We start from the raw sequence: 20,092 nt of genomic DNA, 5'->3' as shown, positions 1-20,092 counted from the left end.
TCCTGTAGGGTCATTATGAGTTGGCATCACCTCAGTGACAGTACGTTTGGGTTTTGGTTTTACTATTCTGTAGAATATATTTTGGCAAATACTGATATAATTTAATGTGTAAAATACATATAGAGTATGAACAAGATAAAAAATAGAACTCGTGGCTAGGAGATCATACTTACTCTGTATTCTTTCATGAGACTCTATTTTAGGAAGATAAATTGGATGTTGGTGTGCTAGATGAATTAGATTGGAAGCAGGTACCAGGTTTGGTTTTTGTGACAATTCAAAGAGGAGATAATAATGAATTACTCTAACTTGCTCACAGTGGAATTGGTGAACTGATTTGATGTAGGCTATTGGGGTGATGGTGAGATGCCCGTAGTTTTGACCCAGGATGCTCAGGATGCCTCCAACAAAAAACAAGACATTTGTAGAGAGAGGACTAATTCAGTTTCCTCTTCTACTATTCTTTAACTTTTCAGGCATAATTATTGAAAGCTTACTCTATGTCAAGTGCTTTACAGTAATTATCCTTTTTAGGTTCGATATGTTGAATTTGAGCTTCTGTTGAGATACCAGTGACAAATGTCCAACTGGAAGTTAAAGCTTTAAAACTGGAATTTGAAAGAGAAGCTAGAGCTGGAGGTATAAACTGTCAAGTAATTTATTCTTGTAAAAATGATAGATGAAAGCAATGATGTTGAGTCGTAGGAGACAGTACAGAGAAAAGATAGGAGTGAAATCCAAGAGCCTTAGGACAACCTGTATTTCAGTAGTAAAAGAAAATGGGGTCATAAATAGGAAAACTGTGATCATATCCTGAGGGAAGAGAATGTTTCAAAAAAAAAAAGTAATAATGATAACTGTCATGAAGATATCAAAGAAGATAAAGATTGAGAGGGAAAAACATTTGGCAAGTTTCACTAGGAGGTATGGATTGTTGTTGTTGTTGTTATGTGCCGTCGAGTCGGCCCCAACTCATAGCGACCCCTCCTTGGGTTCCCGAGGCAGTATCACTACGGAAGTAGGATTGCCCAACTTTCCTTCCGAGGAGTGGCTGGTGGGTTTGAACTAAGCCAGCCTTCTGGTTAGCAGTCAAGTGCTTTAGCCACTATGCTACCAGAGCTCCTGGAGGAATGGATAGTTTTGCAAATTAATATCTCCAACTTGATTTAAAAGGGCTTAAGAAGTAGGGTGTTGCAAGGCAAACACCAGATGTAGATGACTTTTAAGAAATTGGATGACTCCATGACCCTGAGACCAGAAGAACTAGATGGTGCCTGGCTACCATTACCAGCTGTTCTGAAAGGGAGCACATTAGAAGATCCTGAATAGAGGGAAGAAAAATACAGAGCAAAACTCAAAATTATGAAGGGGAAAGAAAGAAAAAAGAGACCAGGCTTACTATTTGGAAAGAGACTATGGCCCTTGGTCAACCTTTGGACCTGGCCTGAACTCACTCCATAGCTGAATTTTCTGTCAAACAGTGGACAGGTCTGCAAGGTGAACAGTAACTCTAGGAAGATAGACACTCCTTAAAACAATCAATCATTCAAGATAAAAAGGGCAGCATTTGCCCAAGGACAAAGTTCAGAAGCAGGAAAGGTTAGGAGAGAAGAGGAATGGAAATAAGAAACGCAGGGAGGATGTGGAAGGAATGTTCACTGAGGAAATTGCAAAAACAAAGAAAAGAAACTGGGTGTTAAAGAAAATGAGAGGACTAGAGCAATATCCATAAGTATTTTAGAAAGACTACTTGTTTGGCTTCAGTCTTATCAGTGAAGTAAGAAGCAAGTTTGTCCACTGAGGGAGATAAATGAGCAGAAGACTGGAAAAGCTAAAGAAGGTACAACCATAGGAGAATAAGCGTAGCACTGGTGGCCCAGTGGTTAAAGTGCTTGGCTGCTAACTGAAAGGTCAACAGTTTGAACCTACAGCTGCTCCGCTGGAAAACAATGTGGCAGTCTGCTTCCATAAAGATTTACAGCCTTGGTAACCCCATAGGTCAGTTCTACTCTGTCCTACAGGTTTACTATGAATTGGATTTGACTCAGTGGCAGTGGCTTTTCGTTTATAAGAGGATAATAGTGTTAAATGAGATCTTGTTTGCTATCTAATGAAAATAGTGTCCCTCTCTCTAACACTGAGGACTAAAGCTTAATTAATTATGAGTTTAATCAAATTTTAGTTGTCTTTATTACCTAGGCATTTTTGGTTTGTCACTGTACAGTTATCCTTTTAGCAGTTTAAGTATGAACACTCACTCCATCTCTGTTCAGAGAAAGCAAACTTATTTTACTATTTTGTTTATGTATTCAACAAAATTTATTGAACACCGACTACATGCCAGACAAAGCTGTAGGCACCAGAGATAAACTAGTAAATAAAACAAAAACCTTGACCTAATAGAGTTTACATTTAATTAGGGAGGAAGCAAGGGAGACAGAAAACAAATAACTAAACATGCATGTCATTTCTACATCTAGGTATATACTCAAGAAATGAAAGCATGTGTCTAAACAAAAACTGCACACACATGATCATGGTAGTATTCCTCATAGCCAAAGAGTGTAAACAATCCAAAGGTTCATCAGCTGATGAATGGATCAGTAAAATGTGGTATAGACGTACAATGGAATATTATTCAGCAATACAAGGGAATGAAGTACCGATAACATGCTACAACATGAATGAATCTTAAAAACATTATGCTAAGTGAAAGAAGACAGTCCCAAAAGACCACATATTCTGTTCTTCCATTTATATAAACCACCACTTATCTGTCGCTCTGGTAGCGTAGTGGCTAAAGCACTTGATTGCTAACCAGAAGGCTGGCGGTTCAAACCCACCAGCCACTCCTCGGAAGGAAGGTTGGGTAATCCTACTTCTGTAGTGATACTGCCTCGGAAACCCAAGGAGGGGTCGCTATGAGTCGGGGCCGACTCGACGGCACATAACAACAACAACCATCTGTCACTTTGTCATGCTGGTGTGGCTCGCATGTTGCTGTGAGGCTGGAAGCTATGCCACTGATACTTCACACAGTGGCAGGATCAACCATGGTGGACAGATTTCAGTGGAGCTTCCAGACTAAGACAGACCAGGAAGAAGGTGGGGCCATCCATTTCTGTGAAAATTGGCTGCTGAAAACCTTATGAATAACAGTGAAACACAGTCTGATACATTACTGGAAAATTTTATGCATAGCAGTGAAACATTGCCTGACAGTGCCAGGTGATGAGTCTCTCAGGTTGGAAGCACTTAAAATATGACTGGAAGAGCTGCCTCCTTAAACTAGAATTGACCTTAATAGCTTGAATGGAGCAAAACTTTTGGAACCTTCATTTGCTGATGGAGCATGACTCAAAATGGGAAGAACCCGCTGCATTATTATTTATCATTAGTGATCAGAACATGAAACGTACAAAGTATGAATCTAGGACAATTGGAAGTTGTCAAAATGAAATGGGATGCATAAAGATCAATACCCTAGGCATTAATGAGCTGAAATGGACTGGTATTGGCCATTTCAAATCAGATAGTCATATAATCTACTATGCCAAGAATGGCCAATTGAAGAGGAATGGTGTCACATTAATTGTCAGAAAGAACATTTCAAGATCTAACCTGAAGTACAGTGCTGTCAGTGATAGGATATATCCATATGCCTACAAGGAAGACCAGTAAATACTATTATCACTCAAATTTAGGCACCAACCACTAAAGCAAAGATCAGGAAATTGAAGATTTTTACCATTTTCTGCAGTCTGAAATTGGCAAAACCTGAAGTCAAGAAGTGTTGATAATTACTGGTGATTGGAAGGCGAAAGTTGGAAACAAAGAGTCATCATCAGTAGTTGGGAAGTATGGTCTTGGTGATAAAAATAATGCCAGAGATTGATAGAATTTTTCAAGAACAACAACTTATTTATTGCAAATACCTTTTTACAGCAATGTAAACAGCAACTGTATATGTGGACCTCACCAGATGGAATATGTAGGAATCAAATTGAGTACGTATGTGGAAGGAAGCAGTGGAGAAAGTGTCATCAGTCAGAACAAGGCCAGGAGCTGACTGTGGAACAGACCATCAGTTGCTCACATGCAAGTTCAAAAGTTGCTCACATGCAAGGCAGAATATTCAATCTATGAGAGCCAAAATGTGACCTTGAGTATATTTCCCCTGAATTTAGAGACCATCGGAAGAATAGATTTGACACATTGAATGCCAGTGACCAAAGACCAGATGACATCAAGAACATCATATGTGAAAAAAGCCAAAAGTCATTAAGAACACAAGAAAGGAATGAAAGACTCTGAAACTTGCTCTTGAATGGAGGGTAGCTAAAAGGAAAAGGAGAAATGACAAAAGAGCTAAACAGAATATTACCAAGGGCAGCTCTAGAAGACAAAGTGAAGTATTGTAATGAAATGTACAAATAGTTGGAATTAGAAAACCAAAAGGGAAGAACATGCTCAGCATTTCTCAGGCTCAAAGAACTGAAGAAAAAATTAAAGCCTTGAGTTGTAATATTGAAAGATGCTATGGGCAAAATAATAATGCAGGAAACATTAAAAGGAGATGGAAGGAATACACAGAGTCACTGTACCAAAAAGAATTGCTCTGACATTCAGCCATTATAGTAGGTAGCATATGATCATGAATCCTTGGTACTGAAGGAGGAAATCCAAGCTGCGCTGAACGAATTGGTTAAAAACAAGTCTCCAGGAATTGATAGAATACCCATTGAAGTGTTTCAGCAAATGGATGCAGTGCTGGAAATGCTTTCTCATTTATGCCAAGAAATTTGGAATACCTGGCCAGCTGACTGGAAGATGTCCATATTTGTGTCCATTCCAACAGAATGTGGTAATTACTGAATATTAACATCACACACATGATCTGTCTTGGAGGAAGTGCAGCCAAAATGCTCCTTGGAAGCAAGAATGGCCAGACTTCGCCTCACATATTTTGGTCATGTTGTCAGAAGGGACCATTCCCTGGAGAAGGATGTCATGCTTGGTAGGGTGGAGGGTCGATGAAAGAGGGGGAGGCCTTCAATGAGATGGATTGACACGGTGGCTGCGATGATGGGCTCAAGTATAGCAGGGATTGTGGGGCTGGCGCGGGATCGGGCAGTGTTTCGTTCTGCTGTGCATGGGGTCGCTATGAGTCGGAAACGACTCGACGGCACTTAACAACAACAACAACAACAACATCACACACAAGTAAAATTTTGCTGAAGATAGTTCAAAAACGGTTGTACCAGTATATTGACAGGGAACTTCCAGAAATTCAAGCTGGATTCAGAAGAGGCCATGGAACGAAGGATATCATTGCTAATGTGATATGGATCTTGGCCAAAAGCACAGGATACTAGTGTTGTTTTATTGACTATATAGAGGCATCAACTGTGTAGGTTATAACAAATTATTGATAATATTGAGAAGAATGGGAATTCCAGTACACTTTGTTATGCACGTGAAGAACCTGTACACAGACCAAAAGGAGGACATTAAAACAGAACAAGGCAATACTGCATGGTTTAAGACTAGGAAGGGGGTGCGTCAGGGTTATATCCTTTCACCATATTTACTCAAACTATATGCTGAGCAAATAATCTGAGGAACTGGGCTATATGAAGAAGAACATGCCATCCAGATTGGAAGAAGACTCATTAACAGCCTGTGATGTGCTGATGACATAGTGTGGTGCAGTGAATTACTTGGTGTGGTGGTTATGTCTTTGTGTCAACTTGGCTGGGCCTGGTTGAGTGGCTGGGCAGTAGTATTCCCCGAGACTGGTAATAACTCCATGGTGCAATCTATTGTGAGCAGCTGAGTACTGCCTTTGGGTATGTGGTCTGCTTCCTGTATATAAGGAGAAGTTTTGAGAAAGGTCTCTAGCCTGTGGCACGCTTGGACCCTGCATGTAGCCGTGTCATTGCTCAGCAGCCTGCTATGCTGTGCGGACCTTGGGACTTACAGTGGACCTAAGTTAATAGCCTGCCGTGTGGTTTGGTGACATCGGGACTGTGCCTTTTGACTTGTCAACCTTGGGGCTTCTCCGCTTCAGCAGCCTGCAGCTGTCTGAGTGAAGAAATGCCTCTAGCTCCAGTGGGCCTGGAGCAGGAGCTGCAATTGGACCCCAAGGTTGAGGGTCTTTCACCCAGCCCCTAGAGCCTGGCACTTTGAACTTGGACTTAAAGCCTCCAAATTGTAAGAATAAACTCCTGTTTGTTAAGGCCATCCCATTTGTGGTATATTTCCTGTCAGAGCAGCACTAGGTAACCAGAACACTTGGTATGGTTTTTCTAGCCATAGTCTTTGTAACTCCCACTGTATTAAGGGTGGGGCCATGCAAATAAGATATGTAGAACTCTTATGTTGGGATTGATTAGTTTTGTCACTCTGCCAGGCTTAAAATGAGCCTTCCTAGAGGCGGAAAGGGGAATCTCACTGCCATCAAGAAAGAAGAGTTGGTGGTTAAGTGGAGTACATCCTTAGACCTGAAATCCCTGCACTGGACCTCCCAGCAGAGAGATGGCAGAAGTGGAACCAAGAGGCACAAGACAGAGTGGTGGGCTCATCTGGTGCATGGAGTGAGAAAGTGCCCTTGAGCAGGAGGCTAGCTGGCGTAGTGGGGTGCACCTCAGTGTACCTAATGGCAAAGTTAAAAGAGCTTTGTTACACTTGCCCAAGCAGGGCAGAGGCCAGGCCCAGAGGCCAAGGGCCAGAGATGCGAGCCTGAGGGCAAAGCAGAGAGGATACTGTCCTGATTGAAAAATTGTTTCCTTAGCGTGTTCCTGAACCTGAGTTGTAGCCTGTTAACTTCCCTAATAAGCCCCATAATCGTGAATATTGTCCGAGTTCTGTGTGGCCATTGCAATGACTATGCAGCAGAGTAGTGAGTGCTGTAGGAGGGATGGTTGGTGTCAGAGTTGGTAAAAAGCTTGGAGGGTGGTGGCATGTCTGGCCTCTTAATAATAAGCCTTGGGCTGTTAATGGTGATTCTGTCTTCATTTTGTGACGTTAGAGGAAGTCAGAAGATGCTGCCCCCAAGTCCTTTCTGCATACACCCTTGATTGCTGGAAGTGCACATGACTTACTGAAGCACTTACTTGAGGCACTTACACTTACTGATAAAGATCAAAGACTATAGTCTTCAGTATGGATTACCTCTCAACATGAAACAAAAATCCTCACAACTGGACCAGTAAGCAATATCACAATCAATGGAGAAACGATCGAATTCAAGGATTTCATTTTACTTAGGTCCACAGCCACCGCCTATGGAAGCAGGAGTCAATAAAATCAGACATCATATTGCACTGGGCAAATCTGTTGCAAAAGACCTTTTTTAAAATGTTGAGCAAAGATGTCACTTTGAAGACTAAGGTGTGCCTAATCCAAGCCACGCTGTTTTCAGTCGCCTCATATACATGTGAAAGCTGGACAGTGAATAAGAAAAAGGCAAGAGTTGATGCCTTTGAATTGTGGTGTTGGTGAAGAATACTGGAAGTACCATGGCCTGTGAGAGGAAAGAACAAATCCATCCTAGAAGAAATGCAGTCGTCCTGGAAGAAAAGCAGTCGGAATGCTCCTTAAAGGCGAGAAAGGCCAGACTTTGTCTCACCTGTTTTGGTCATGTTGTCAGAATGGACCAGTCTCTTTAGAAGCATATCATACTGGTAAAGGAGAGGGTCAGCGAAAAAGGGGAAGACCCTCCACAGGGTGGCTTGACACAGTGCCTATAACAATGGTTCAAGCATAGCAGGGATTGTGAGGATGACACAGGACCAAACAGTGTTTTGTTTTATTGTACATAGAGTCACTGTGAGTCAGAGCCAGCTCAGCCACATCTAACGATGACAACAGTTTATATAAAATGTTCAAAATAGGCAAATTTGTAGAAACAGAAAGTAGGTTCGTAGTTGCCTCTGGCTAGGGAATCAGGGCGGAGGGACAGGGAAATGGGGCTAATTGGGCTTTTCTTTCTGAGGTGGTGAAAATATTCTACAAATGATTGTGACAGTGGTTGTATGACTCTGTGAACATATTAAAAAATCATTGGTTATTCAATTTTTTTGATCTTAAAGGTGACAAAACTTGAGAACCACTGAGATCGTGTCAGCTAGGAAAGAAATAACCGATTTAAGGAATGCTTGTGGAACTATATTAACTGTGAGAATCAGTATCTTACATTGTTGTTTTGTTGTTAGGTGCTGTCAAATTAATTTCAACTCATAGCAACCCCATGTACAATAAAACAAAACCTTGCCCAGTCCTTCACCATCCTAAACAATTGTTTCTGTGTTTGAGCCCATTTTTACAGCACTGTGCTAATACATCTGGTTGAGGGTCTTCTTCTTTTTCACTGACCTTTTACTTTTCCAAGCAAGATGTCCTTCTCCAGGAGCTGGTCCCACTTGATACCATGTCAAAAGTATATGAGATGAAGTCTTACCACCCTTGCTTCTAGGGAGCATTCTGTCTGTACTTTCTTCCAAGACAGATTTGGTCCTTCTTTTGAAAGTCTATGGTACATTCCATATTGTCCACTAACACTATTATTCAAGCGTACCACTTCTTTGGTCTTCCTTATTCATTCTCCAGCTTTCACGTGCGTATGAAGCGATTGAAAATACCATGGCTTGGGTTAGGCATGTCTCTGTCCTCAAAGTGACATTTTTTATCTTTAACACTTTAAATGCAATGCATTGTTTTATTTCTTAAATGCTGCTTCCATGTGTGTTGATTGTGGACCCTTGTGCCTTAGGTTGGGTTCTTTAGAGAAGCAAAACCAGTGAAGCTTAGAGAGAGAGAGAGAGAAAAATTTATCTTGAGGAAGTGGCTCACACAGTGGTAGAGACTGGTAAATCCCAAGTCTGTTGGTCAGACTTCAAACTGGAATCTTCTCCTGACTCATGTAGCTACAGAGGCTGATGAGCCCAAGGTCAGCAGGCAATATAGCAGGCTGCTGGCTCTGCAGGCTGACAAATCCAAGATCAGCAGGTAAGCTGGCAGGCTGTTGGCTCCCAGGCTGGGAAGGCAAAAATCCCCAGATTGGCAGGCAGTGTAGCAAGCCACTCGTTCAAACCTAGATATTGATGAGGCAGATGGAGGCTCCATATAGAGCAAAAACCTTTGTCAGGACATCTATATGTATTGAAAGCAGACCACACCCCCAAGTAAATTCCCTTTCAGCTGATTGGCTGCTCACAACAGATCTCATCATGGAGGTGATTACATCATATTAGATCTTCTACATCATCACTGCTAAACCACCATGAATCATGGCCCAGCTAAGTTGACACACAACCTTAACTATCACACCAAGTAAAATGAAACTCTTGACAACTTCGGTCTTTTCTCCATTTATCATGATGTTGATTATTGGTCCAGTTGTGAGAATTTTTGTTTTCTTTATGTCGAGGTGTAATCCATACTGAAGGCTGTAGTTTTTGATCTTCATTAGTAAGTGCTTCAAGTTGTCTTCACTTTCAGCAGACAAGGTTGTGTCGTCTGCATATCGCGAGTTGTTAATGAGTCTTCCTCCAATCCTGATGCGACATTCTTCATATAGTCCATCTTCTTGGATTGTTTGCTCAGCATATGGATGAGTATGGTGAAAGGATGCAACCCAATTGCACATGTTCCCTCCTTGTGAACCACACGGTATCCCCTTACATTAGCATGATATCGTGAATGCCAAACGTTCTGTAGAAATCAACAGAGACACCAGTCCTCAAGGCTGAGTCATTTGACTTACCAGCTCAAACATACAAAAAGGGATTGTAAAAGTTTAAATATATACGTTTCTCAAAACGGAGAAAAAGCATGTCAAATACTCTTAAGTCCTGTGTAGAAACACAGAGCAACGTAAAGAGCACAGTAGAGTAGGGATGAGGGAGGCTATTTATGTAAGCCTGTCTGCGAAGACCTCTGATAAGTTGACATGACAAGAGAGAAGTAAGGGAAGGAACTATTTGGATATCTGAGTGGAGATTTTTCCACGCATACAGAATAGGAATTACCAAAGCTCCAAGGTGAGAAGAGGTGTGTTATGTACAAGAACAGCCAGGAGGACAGTGTTCAAAGCAGAGTAAACAAGGGGAGAGGGACAGGTGATGAGTTCAGGAGCTTTAAGTCAATCACTATAAAAAAATGAGGTACTGTATTCTGAATTACAGATATTTATAGCTTAGGGGATTCTTCATATTGTTCATGTCTTTATCCCAGGGGAACTGGCTGTATTAAGGAAGGCATTTTTCAGGGAAAAATTGAATTTAATTTTATTGTTTAAATCTATTAAAGCCTTTTATTTATGTTTGCATTAAGAATGGAACCATTTATGAAAATGCAAATATGGTAGAAATTAAGCTAGTGATAAATTAATTGTGTACTTTTTCAATATTTGTCAGTTGTGTTTACAGTTTATCAGTATTTGGGCACCGGACTGGCTTCTCAGATTTTGTGTCATAGGCTAGCACTCACTTACACTGTTGTGCTTTTTAGTATTTGAGCCATCAGCACTGTTAGTACCTGGCAAACTTCTGACGATTTGGTAAATTACAAGTAAGTGAAAATTATAAAAATTAAAGTAAAAACTTTAATTTCCAAAGGTGTGATTATGACAGAGCTTACAGACTTCCTTACTTCTTGAGGATGGAGGTTCCTGCTTATTTCAACAGAATGTTTGGTCATGTGATTTCCCTTCTTGTTGTTGTTATGTGCCGTCGAGTCAGACCCGACTCACAGCGACCCCTACTTGGGTTTCTGAGGCAGTATCACTACAGAAGTAGATTGCCCAACCTTCCTTCCAAGGAGTGGCTGGTGGGTTTGAACTGCCAGCCTTCTGGTTAGCAGTCACATGTCTTAGGCACTGCACTACCAGGGCTCCTGTGATTTCCCTTGGCAGCCTTCATTTTTTTTCTAGATTCCAGTCAGAAAACAAAAAGGCAGTAATGGAAGCTCATGGGAAATGTTTACAAGGGGTTAAAATACTACTCTAGAATCAGATCAACTGAAAGCTGAAGAGAAGTAGCTATAAATGATGGGAAAAGAACTATAAATTAAATAACACAGAGGTCTCAAGAAAGTTGAGACAAGCCTAACCCTGTGTCCACCACCTGTCTGTCAGTTTGTCTTAATATCGTTGCTCGCGTATTGCTGTGGTGCTGAAAGTTATGCCACAGGTGTTTCAGATAACCAGCAGGTCACCCATGGTGGACAGGCTTCAGTGGAGCGTCCAGACCAAGACTAGGAAGAAAGGCCTGGTGATCTGCTCCCGATAATTAGCCAGTAAAAACCTTATGGATCTTAGCAGAATTTATCTGACTCACTTGCTTTGAACACATCATTAGGAAAGATCACATGCTGGAGGAGGCCATCATGTTTGGTGAAGTAGAGGGCGGCAGGGGTGAGGGATCCCTTCATTGAGATGGATCAGCACAGTTGCTACAGCAGTGGACTCAACCATACCAGCAATTTTAAGGATGACCCAGAACCCAGCAGTGTTTCATTCTGTTGTACATGAGGTCATCATGAGGTGCAGTCCACTTGACAGTACTATGTCTACACGGAGTACACTGTCTGCACTGTAGAACTCAATGGCAAGGTTTCTCAACTAATATTCTCTATTTACCTATTTATAAATTTGTTTTTTTGATGTAAAAATGTTTACATAAAGCCAGAAACCCAGAAGTTACAAAGGAAAAGACTGACAAAATTAAATATATAAAAATTAAACATTAATGACTAAAGTCCATGATAGTTTAAAAGGCGAATATAAGTATTTTCCCTTGTTATTTTAATATTAAAAGTGTTATAAATCAATGAAAAGAACAACCAAATGGAAAAGTGGGTAAAGAATACAAAGGAACACAGGGCTAATTAAGAATATTAAGAGATGTACTTCTCTAACAACAACAACAAAAAAAAAGTAGGTGAAAATAACTATAAGATCATTTCTCCTCCATCATATTGGCAAAGATTAATAATGCCAAGTATATTTTACATTCTCCTGAGAGTTGGTAGGTGTATAAGTTGCAACTTCTCTGGCACTAAGTCTCTAAATTAGAAATATATGTACCCTTTGACCCAGCAATCCTACTGAAAATTTATTCTAATGATATAACTTAAAGTAGGCAAAGATATATACAAAAGGATCGCAGCACTGTTTAGAGTATTGAAAAATTGAAAATGACTTTCAATATGGATTTGGTTGAAAGAATTATAGCATATCTACACAATACAGTTCTATGTAGGATTTTAAAAAATAAAGTAAAATGCATGTGGCTTTGTCTATATCCCTGATATATTATTGAAAAATATCTTTTTACAGAACTGACTGTAAAATATCCTATTTGAAATGGTTTAAAGTTAATATATGTCAGAATTTTAGAAAAGTAGAGATCACATTTTTACTAGTTACCTTTGTGGAGAGAGGTTTCAGGGAATTGCAATTCTTTTTGCTTTCTTAATACTCTCCTGTATTTTAAAAAAATTATTTTTAAAAACAAGCATGTGTTATTCTCATAAATGAATGGGGAAAATAAAAATTCTTACTCCTGGTATGGGTGGAAAAGAGAAACTACAGCATAGTTTATCTGTTCTAAAACCATTAAAATTCTTTAAAGATCCAACAGTGTAAACCCCAATTTTTCATTCCCTCTAGAAAAGAAAGAGGAAGAAACAGAGACTATTAAGATGTTAAAATTTATTTTCCCCATGTTTTCCATATGTTGTTGTTATGTGCCGTCGAGCGACCCGACTCATAGCGACCCCTGCTTGGGTTTCCGAGGCAGTATCACTACGGAAGTAGATTGCCCCATCTTCCTTCCAAGGAGTGGCTGGTGGGTTTCAACCACCAGCCTTCTGGTTAGCCGTCAAGTGCCTTAGGCACTATGCTACCAGAGCTCCCATGTTTTCTATAAAGAAAATAAAATTAGTATTTTAATCTTGCAAATATCAAACCTGTTGGAACTTGGGGTGGGGAAGAGAGTACATTGTTTGACAATAGTGCAGGTATATGGTCATCAAATGGTATGATTAGTTTTCTGTTCCAGTTAGGTACCCACCTGAAAATGTTCTTAACAGCACAGTAAGTTTTCATCCAAATTATAATAAACAGAAGGTGGGCGGTTCTAACCCACTAGTCATTCCTTGGAAGGAAGACTGGGCGATCTACTTCCGTAGAGATAACTGCCTCGGAAACCCAAGGAGGGGTCGTTATGAGTCAGAACTGACTCGATGGCAGTGAGTTGTAAAGTTACTTTTTGTTGTTGTTACGTGCCGTCAAGTCGGCCCGACTCATAGCGACCCCTCCTTGGGTTTCCGAGGCAGTATCACTACGGAAGTAGGATTGCCCAACCTTCCTTCCGAGGAGTTGCTGGTGGGTTTGAACCACCAGCCTTCTGGTTAGCAGTCAAGTGCTTTAGCCACTATTCTACCAGAGCTCCTAGTAAAGTTACTTAGATAATTAAAATTAAACAAAACTAAAGCTGTACTCTTTTTTGTAAAAGGAACGTTTTGATATGGTGAAGCAAATAATTAAGTAATAATTCTGGAGTCCTGTAGCTAATTATCAAATTTGGCCGAGTAAAGAAGAAACAGCCTTTAAAGTATTGAGCTTTATTTAAACCAGTTCATATACTTGATGTCTGGAAGTGAAACACTTGTAAAATGACTCACTTTAATTTTTTGCTTTTGTCGAATATTTACACTTGATGTTTGTCATTTCTGTTCTTTGGTAGCTTACTTAAATACTGATACGTTAATTTCAAATTTTAATATACACCTGAATGTATAATAGTTTTAAATTTAAGATTAAAATATGAATTTAATTTCCATAAGAGCGTATGTTATTGTTGTTGTTGTTTGCCGTCAAGTCGGCCCCGACTCATAGCGACCCCTCCTTGGGTTTCCAGGGCAGTATCACTACGGAAGTAGGGTTGCCCAACCTTCCTTCCAAGGAGTGGCTGGTGGGTTTGAACCGCCAGCCTTCTGGTGAGCAGTCAAGTGCCTTAGGCACTATGCTACCAGAGCTCCCGTAAGAGCATATAGTTACATTTAAAAATCATTTCTCATCATTGAGTATCTTCTTTAATTATTCTTTTCCTGGCTTGAGTTTGCTTAGCCTGTTTATAGTTGTGATCTATAAGATTTCACGAATGACTATTCCCAAGTCATTCGTGGCATACGTTTCAGACCATACTAAATATGCATTTATAGCAGATATTTATTTAAATTGTATTTCATAATTAGAAATACTGTGAGTACTAAGAATATATACTTTCATTTTAGGACAAGTGAATTAAAAAAATTTAGCTACCTCTCCATTTCCAATATTAAACTGTGAATCTGTCATAGCCAAAGTTCTAAGAACCACACACCTTTTCCTTTCTATTCTTTCCTTCTCGTATTTCTAGTCTTAAAAATTCTAATGTTGTTGTTGTTGTTGTTATGTGCCATCGAGTCGGCCCCGACTCATAGTGACCCCTCCTTGGGTTTCCGAGGCAGTATCACTACAGAAGTAGATTGCTCCATCTTCCTTCCGAGGAGTGGCTGGTGGGTTTGAACCGCCAACCTTCTGGTTAGCAGTCAAGTGCCTATCAAAACAACGAGATACCATCTTAGCCCAGCACTAATGGCAAAGTTCAACACCACAGAAAATAACAAATGCTGATGAGGATGTGGAGAGATTGGGACTCTCATTCACTGCTGGTTGTTGTTGTTGTTGTTGTTATGTGCCGTCGAGTCAGCCCTGACTCATAGCGACCCCTCCTTGGGTTTCCGAGGCAGTATCACTACGGAAGTAGGATTGCCCAACCTTCCTTCCGAGGAGTGGCTGGTGGGTTTGAACCACCAGCCTTCTGGTTAGCAGTCAAGTGCCTTAGCCACTATGCTACCAGAGCTCCTCATTCACTGCTGGTAGGACTGTAAAATAATACAACCACTATGGAAAATGGAGGAGCTCTGGTAGTGTAGTGTCTAAGGTACTTGACTGCCAACCAGAAGGCTGGCAGTTCATACCCACCAGCCACTCCTTGAAAGGAAAGTTGGGCAATCTGCTTCCATAGTGATACTGCCTCAGAAACCCAAGGAAGAGTCGCTATGAGTCGGGTCCAACTCGACGGCATATAACAACAACAACAATGGAAAATGGCACGACAGTTCCTTAAATAATTGAAAATAGAAATACTCTTTGATCCACCAATCCCATTACTAGATATATATCATAAAGAAGTAAGAGCCAGGACACAAATAGATATATGCACGCATATGTTCATCTCAGCTCTTCACAGTAACAAAGAGATGGAAACAACCTAAGTGCTCATCAGTGGAGGAAAGGACAATCAAACTATGGTACACACACACACAAGAGAGTACCATGCAACAGTAAAGAGTAATGTAGACTCAAACACCTCATAACATGGATGTACTTGGAGGACATTATGCTGAGTGAAATAATCACAGAAGGACACATATTGTGTTAGTCACTAATGTAAAAAGTCAAGGAAAAGTTTATATATGGAAGGAAGTTTTCTTTGTTGGCTACCAGAGATGGGGGGGGGGCAGGAAAAACTGCTAGATAAATAAGAGACAAGTATTGATTTGGGTGAAGGGAAAGACAGTATACCAAAAGCAAGTCATGAACACAGTACATTAAGGAAAAGGAAGACACAGAGAAGTGCACAAGAGGCACAGACAACAGTGATAAACACTTTTATACCCACAGTACTGCCTTATCAGTAATTACAAACATTAATGTGTGGGTTGATAGATGTCTGCGGGTAGACAGGCTAATGATAGGAATGTCTAGGCAGAAGCAAATATACCCATGACCATATGTAAAATTTGATAGATGATATTTCTACATACGTATTTGTATGTGCTATGTGAATGTCCATACATAAAACAGAACTAATGGGGCAAAATTATGATAACTTCTTAGCCACAGCCAAACAGCCTGAGGGAATAAGTCACTGGGCCCACAGGCTGGGGACCATGGTTGAGGGGGAGGGACATCAAGCTCAGTTAGCATAACATACTGTACAAAAACATTGTGCTCATCCTACTTTGGTGAGTAGTGACTGAAGTTTTAAAAGCTTGCAAGTGGCCATCTAAGATGTGACCATTGGTCTTTTCTTGGCCAGAGGAAAGAAGAACGAAGAAAACCAAAGATATGTGGAAACAATCCAGCGGACTAGTGGACCACATGAACCTCAGCCTGTGTGACCCGGAGACCAGAAGAACTAGATGGTGCCCAGTTAACACTGTCAGCCACTCAGAAAGGATCAAAACAGGAGATCCTGGATAGAGTGGGAGGAAATGTGGAATAAAACTCAAAATCATTAAAAAGACCAGGCTTACTGGTCTGATAGACGCTGGTGAAATCCCTGAGACATGGTCCCTAGACACCCTTTAGGCCTGAAATTGAACTCACTCCTGTGACTTCCAGCCAAACAATAGACAGGCATATACACCAGGTAGGTACACTCCTTAGAATAATCAACTATGAGAAATAAGAAGGGCAGAATTTGTACAGGGAGATGGCTCAGAAGGCGGGAATGCATAGGAAAGAGGGACACAGGGAAAAGATAACCCCAGGGAGGAAGTGGGAAGAGAGCTGTTAAAGTATGGGGATTGCAATTAATGTCATGAAACAAAATGTGTGTGAGCTGTTGTATGGATATGGCAAATAAATTTGTTCTGTCAACTTTCACCCAAATCACAATTTTCAAAAAAGATTGAGCAGTCTACTTCTGTAATGATACTGCCTCAGAAGTCCAAGGAGGGGTCTCTATGAGTCGGATCCAACTTGACAGCAGTGAGTTGCTTTTTTTTTTTTTTAATAAAAAAAAGAATGTTGCATAGATTAATAGAATGTGATATGCTTTTATATGGTTTTGAAAAATGCATTTTTAATAGGGAAAAAAAGTATCAGCAAGGGACTGGCAGCTGTTTTGAATTATAATAAGTTATATTAGAAAAAGTCCACATGTGCTTAATAAGATTCTCCTAAACAGAACTCTAACAAAGTAATCTCTGTTTGCAGTAATACAATGGAATTTTATAGAAAAATGCCAATTTAAAAGAGATTTCCTTTTCATATGAATAAAAACGTGTTCTGACTTGATTTTTGCATGTGTGTGTATGTGTGTTTGTGAGAGAGAGAGAGAGAGAGAAGGAAGGTTAAGAGAAAAAAGACATGATCGTTAGCTACTAACTACAGGTCCACAATCTCCAGAAGTTCTGAAAACCATCTTTTTTTGTGTGTGTAGGTGGGGGAGCTCTGGTAGCATAGTGGCTAAGACACTTGCCTGCTAACCAGACGGCTGGCGGTTCAAACCCACCAGCCACTCCTCGGAAGGAAGGTTGGGCAATCCTACTTCTGTAGTGATACTGCCTCGGAAACCCAAGGAGGGGTCGCTATGAGTCGGGGACGACTCGACGGCACATAACAACAACAACAACAGGTGGGGGAGTGGCAGAAGTAAATTCATTTGGTGACAAAATACTGCCATGGCCTGGACTCATTGGATAGCAAATCCTGACCTGAATTAACACACACACACACACAAACCCAAAGCCCAAACCCCTGGCCATCAAATTGATTCTGACTTATAGCCACCCTATAGAACAGTGTACCACTGCCCCATAGGCTTTCCAAGGCTGTAGTCTGTACAGAAGCAGGTTGCCAGGCCTTTCTCCCTTGGAGCTGGTGGGTTCATACTGCACAGCTTAGTCTAAATACTTAATTTATTTTACGGCAAAATCATTTTTTAAATTACGAGGTGCTGTCCAAATCTCATTAGGGATGTGACCTTCTGGTTAGCACCCAAATGCCTTATCCACTACACCACCAGAGTGCCTTTTGAGCCCACATCTCACTGGGGATGTTAACATAGTATAGTAAGTCCCGCTTGCCCTTACTGTTAAGTAAATTTGCTCTCACTTTGAAACGATTGAACCAAGCCCTATTCTGACACCTTTTCACAACAAATCATTCATCAAAATCATCTTTACTTGCTATACATGCAGCTTTTAAATCATTGAAAAGCCTTCAAGTCTTTTCTTGTACTAATCCACTATCATCAAGTTGATTCCGACTCCTAGTGACCAACCCCTTTAGGGTTTCCAAAGGCTGAAAATTTTTACTGATACAGGCTGCCTTGTCTTTCTCTGACTGACCTTTTGGTTAGCAGCCCAGTGCCTTAACCACGGTACCACCACAGCTTTCTTGCACTAAAAACAAAAACAAAAACCCAAATTTACTGCCATCAACTTGAATCTGACTCACATATAGCGACCTGTTCTTGGGTTTCCAAGGTGGTAGCTCTATGGAAGTAGATTGCCCAGTCTTCTTCTGAGGAGTGGCTGGTGGGTTTGAACCATCAGCCTTCTGGTTAGCAGCCAAATGCCTTAGGCACTATGCCATCAAAGTAAGGCTAATTAAGAACTTAATTAATTAAGCACCCGTTATGATTTACCTACAAATTCAACTTAAAGGCATACCTAGGAATGATCTTGTTCGTAACCCTGGGGACTGTCTGTATAAAATAAATACTCCACAACCATATTTGTTAGGTGCCATTGAGTCGTCTCTGACTCATAGCGACCCTGTGTACAGCTGAACGAAACACTGCCTGGTCCTGTGCCAGCTCTATGATCCCTGCTATACCTGAGCCCTTCGTAGCAGCCACTGTGTCAGTCCATCTTGTTGAGGGCCTTTTCCTTTTTCATTGACCCTCCACTTTACCAAGCATGATATCTTCTCCAGGGAATGGTCCCTTCTGACAGCATGACCAAAGTAGATGAGATGAAGTCTGGCCATTCTCACTTCCAAGGAGCATTCCAGCTGTGCTTCCTCCAGGACAGATTTGTTCATTCTTTTAGCAGTCCATGGTACTTTCAGCACTCTTCACCAGCACAACTCAAAAGCATTGACTCTTCTTCGGTCTTCCTTATTCATTGTACAGCTCTCACATGCATGTGAAGCAATTAAAAATACCATGGCTTGTGTCAGGTGCACCTTAGTCTTCAAGGAGATATCTTTGCTCTTCGGCACTTGAAAAAAGTCCTAAGCAGCTGATTTGCGAGTGCTGTATGTCATCTGATATCTTGACTGCTGCCACCATTTACTGTTGATTGTAGAACCGAGTAATATGAAGTCTTTGACAACTTCAGTCTTTTCTCCATGGATACATGATGCAGCTTATTTGTCTGGTTGTGAGGATTTTTGTTTTCTTTATATTGAGGTATAATCCATACTGCAGACTGTATTCTTCAGTCTTCATCAGTAAGTACTTCAGGTCATCTTCACTTTCAGCAAGCAAAGTGTGCCATCAGCGTTTCTCAGGTTGTTAATGAGTCTTCCTCCAATCCCGACGCCACGTTCTTCTTCATATAGTCCAGTCTTGGATTATTTGCTCAGCATACAGATCAAATAAGTATGGGGAAAGATACAACCCTGATACATTCCCTTTTTGATTTTAAACCATGCAGTGTCCCCTTGTTCTGTTTGAATGACAGCCTCCTTGTCTATATACAGGTTCCTCATGAGTATAATTAAGTATTCTGGAATTCCCATTCTTCACAATATTAGCCTGAATTTGTTATGATTCACACAGTCGAATTGCTTTTGCATAATCAATAAAACACAAGTAAACATCATTCTGGTATTCTTTGTTTTCAGCCAAGATCCATCTGACATCAGCTATGATACTCCTCATTCCACATCCTCTTCTGAATCCAGCTTGCATTTCTGGAAGCTCTCTGTCAATATACTGCTGCAACCATTTTTAAATTATCTTCAGTAAGATTTTACTTGCATGCAATATTAATGACATTGTTCGATAATTTCCACATTCTGCAGGATCACCTTTCTTTCGAATGGGTACAGATATGGATCTCTTCCAGTCATTTGGCCAGGTAGCTATCTTCCAAATCCCTTGGCATAGCTGAGTGGGTGCCTCCAATGCAGCATCCGTTTTTGAAACACCTCAGTGGGTATTCTGTCAATTCCTGGAGCCTTGTTTTTCGCCAGTTCCTTCAGTGCAGCTTCAACTTCTTCCTTTAGTATCATTGGTCC

The sequence above is a fragment of the Orycteropus afer genome, unplaced genomic scaffold, assembly GCF_000298275.1.
Source record: "Orycteropus afer afer isolate SDZICR_OR568_19922 unplaced genomic scaffold, OryAfe1.0 scaffold00127, whole genome shotgun sequence".
NCBI lineage: Eukaryota > Metazoa > Chordata > Mammalia > Tubulidentata > Orycteropodidae > Orycteropus > Orycteropus afer.
Note: the sequence above shows the minus strand (reverse complement) of the source record.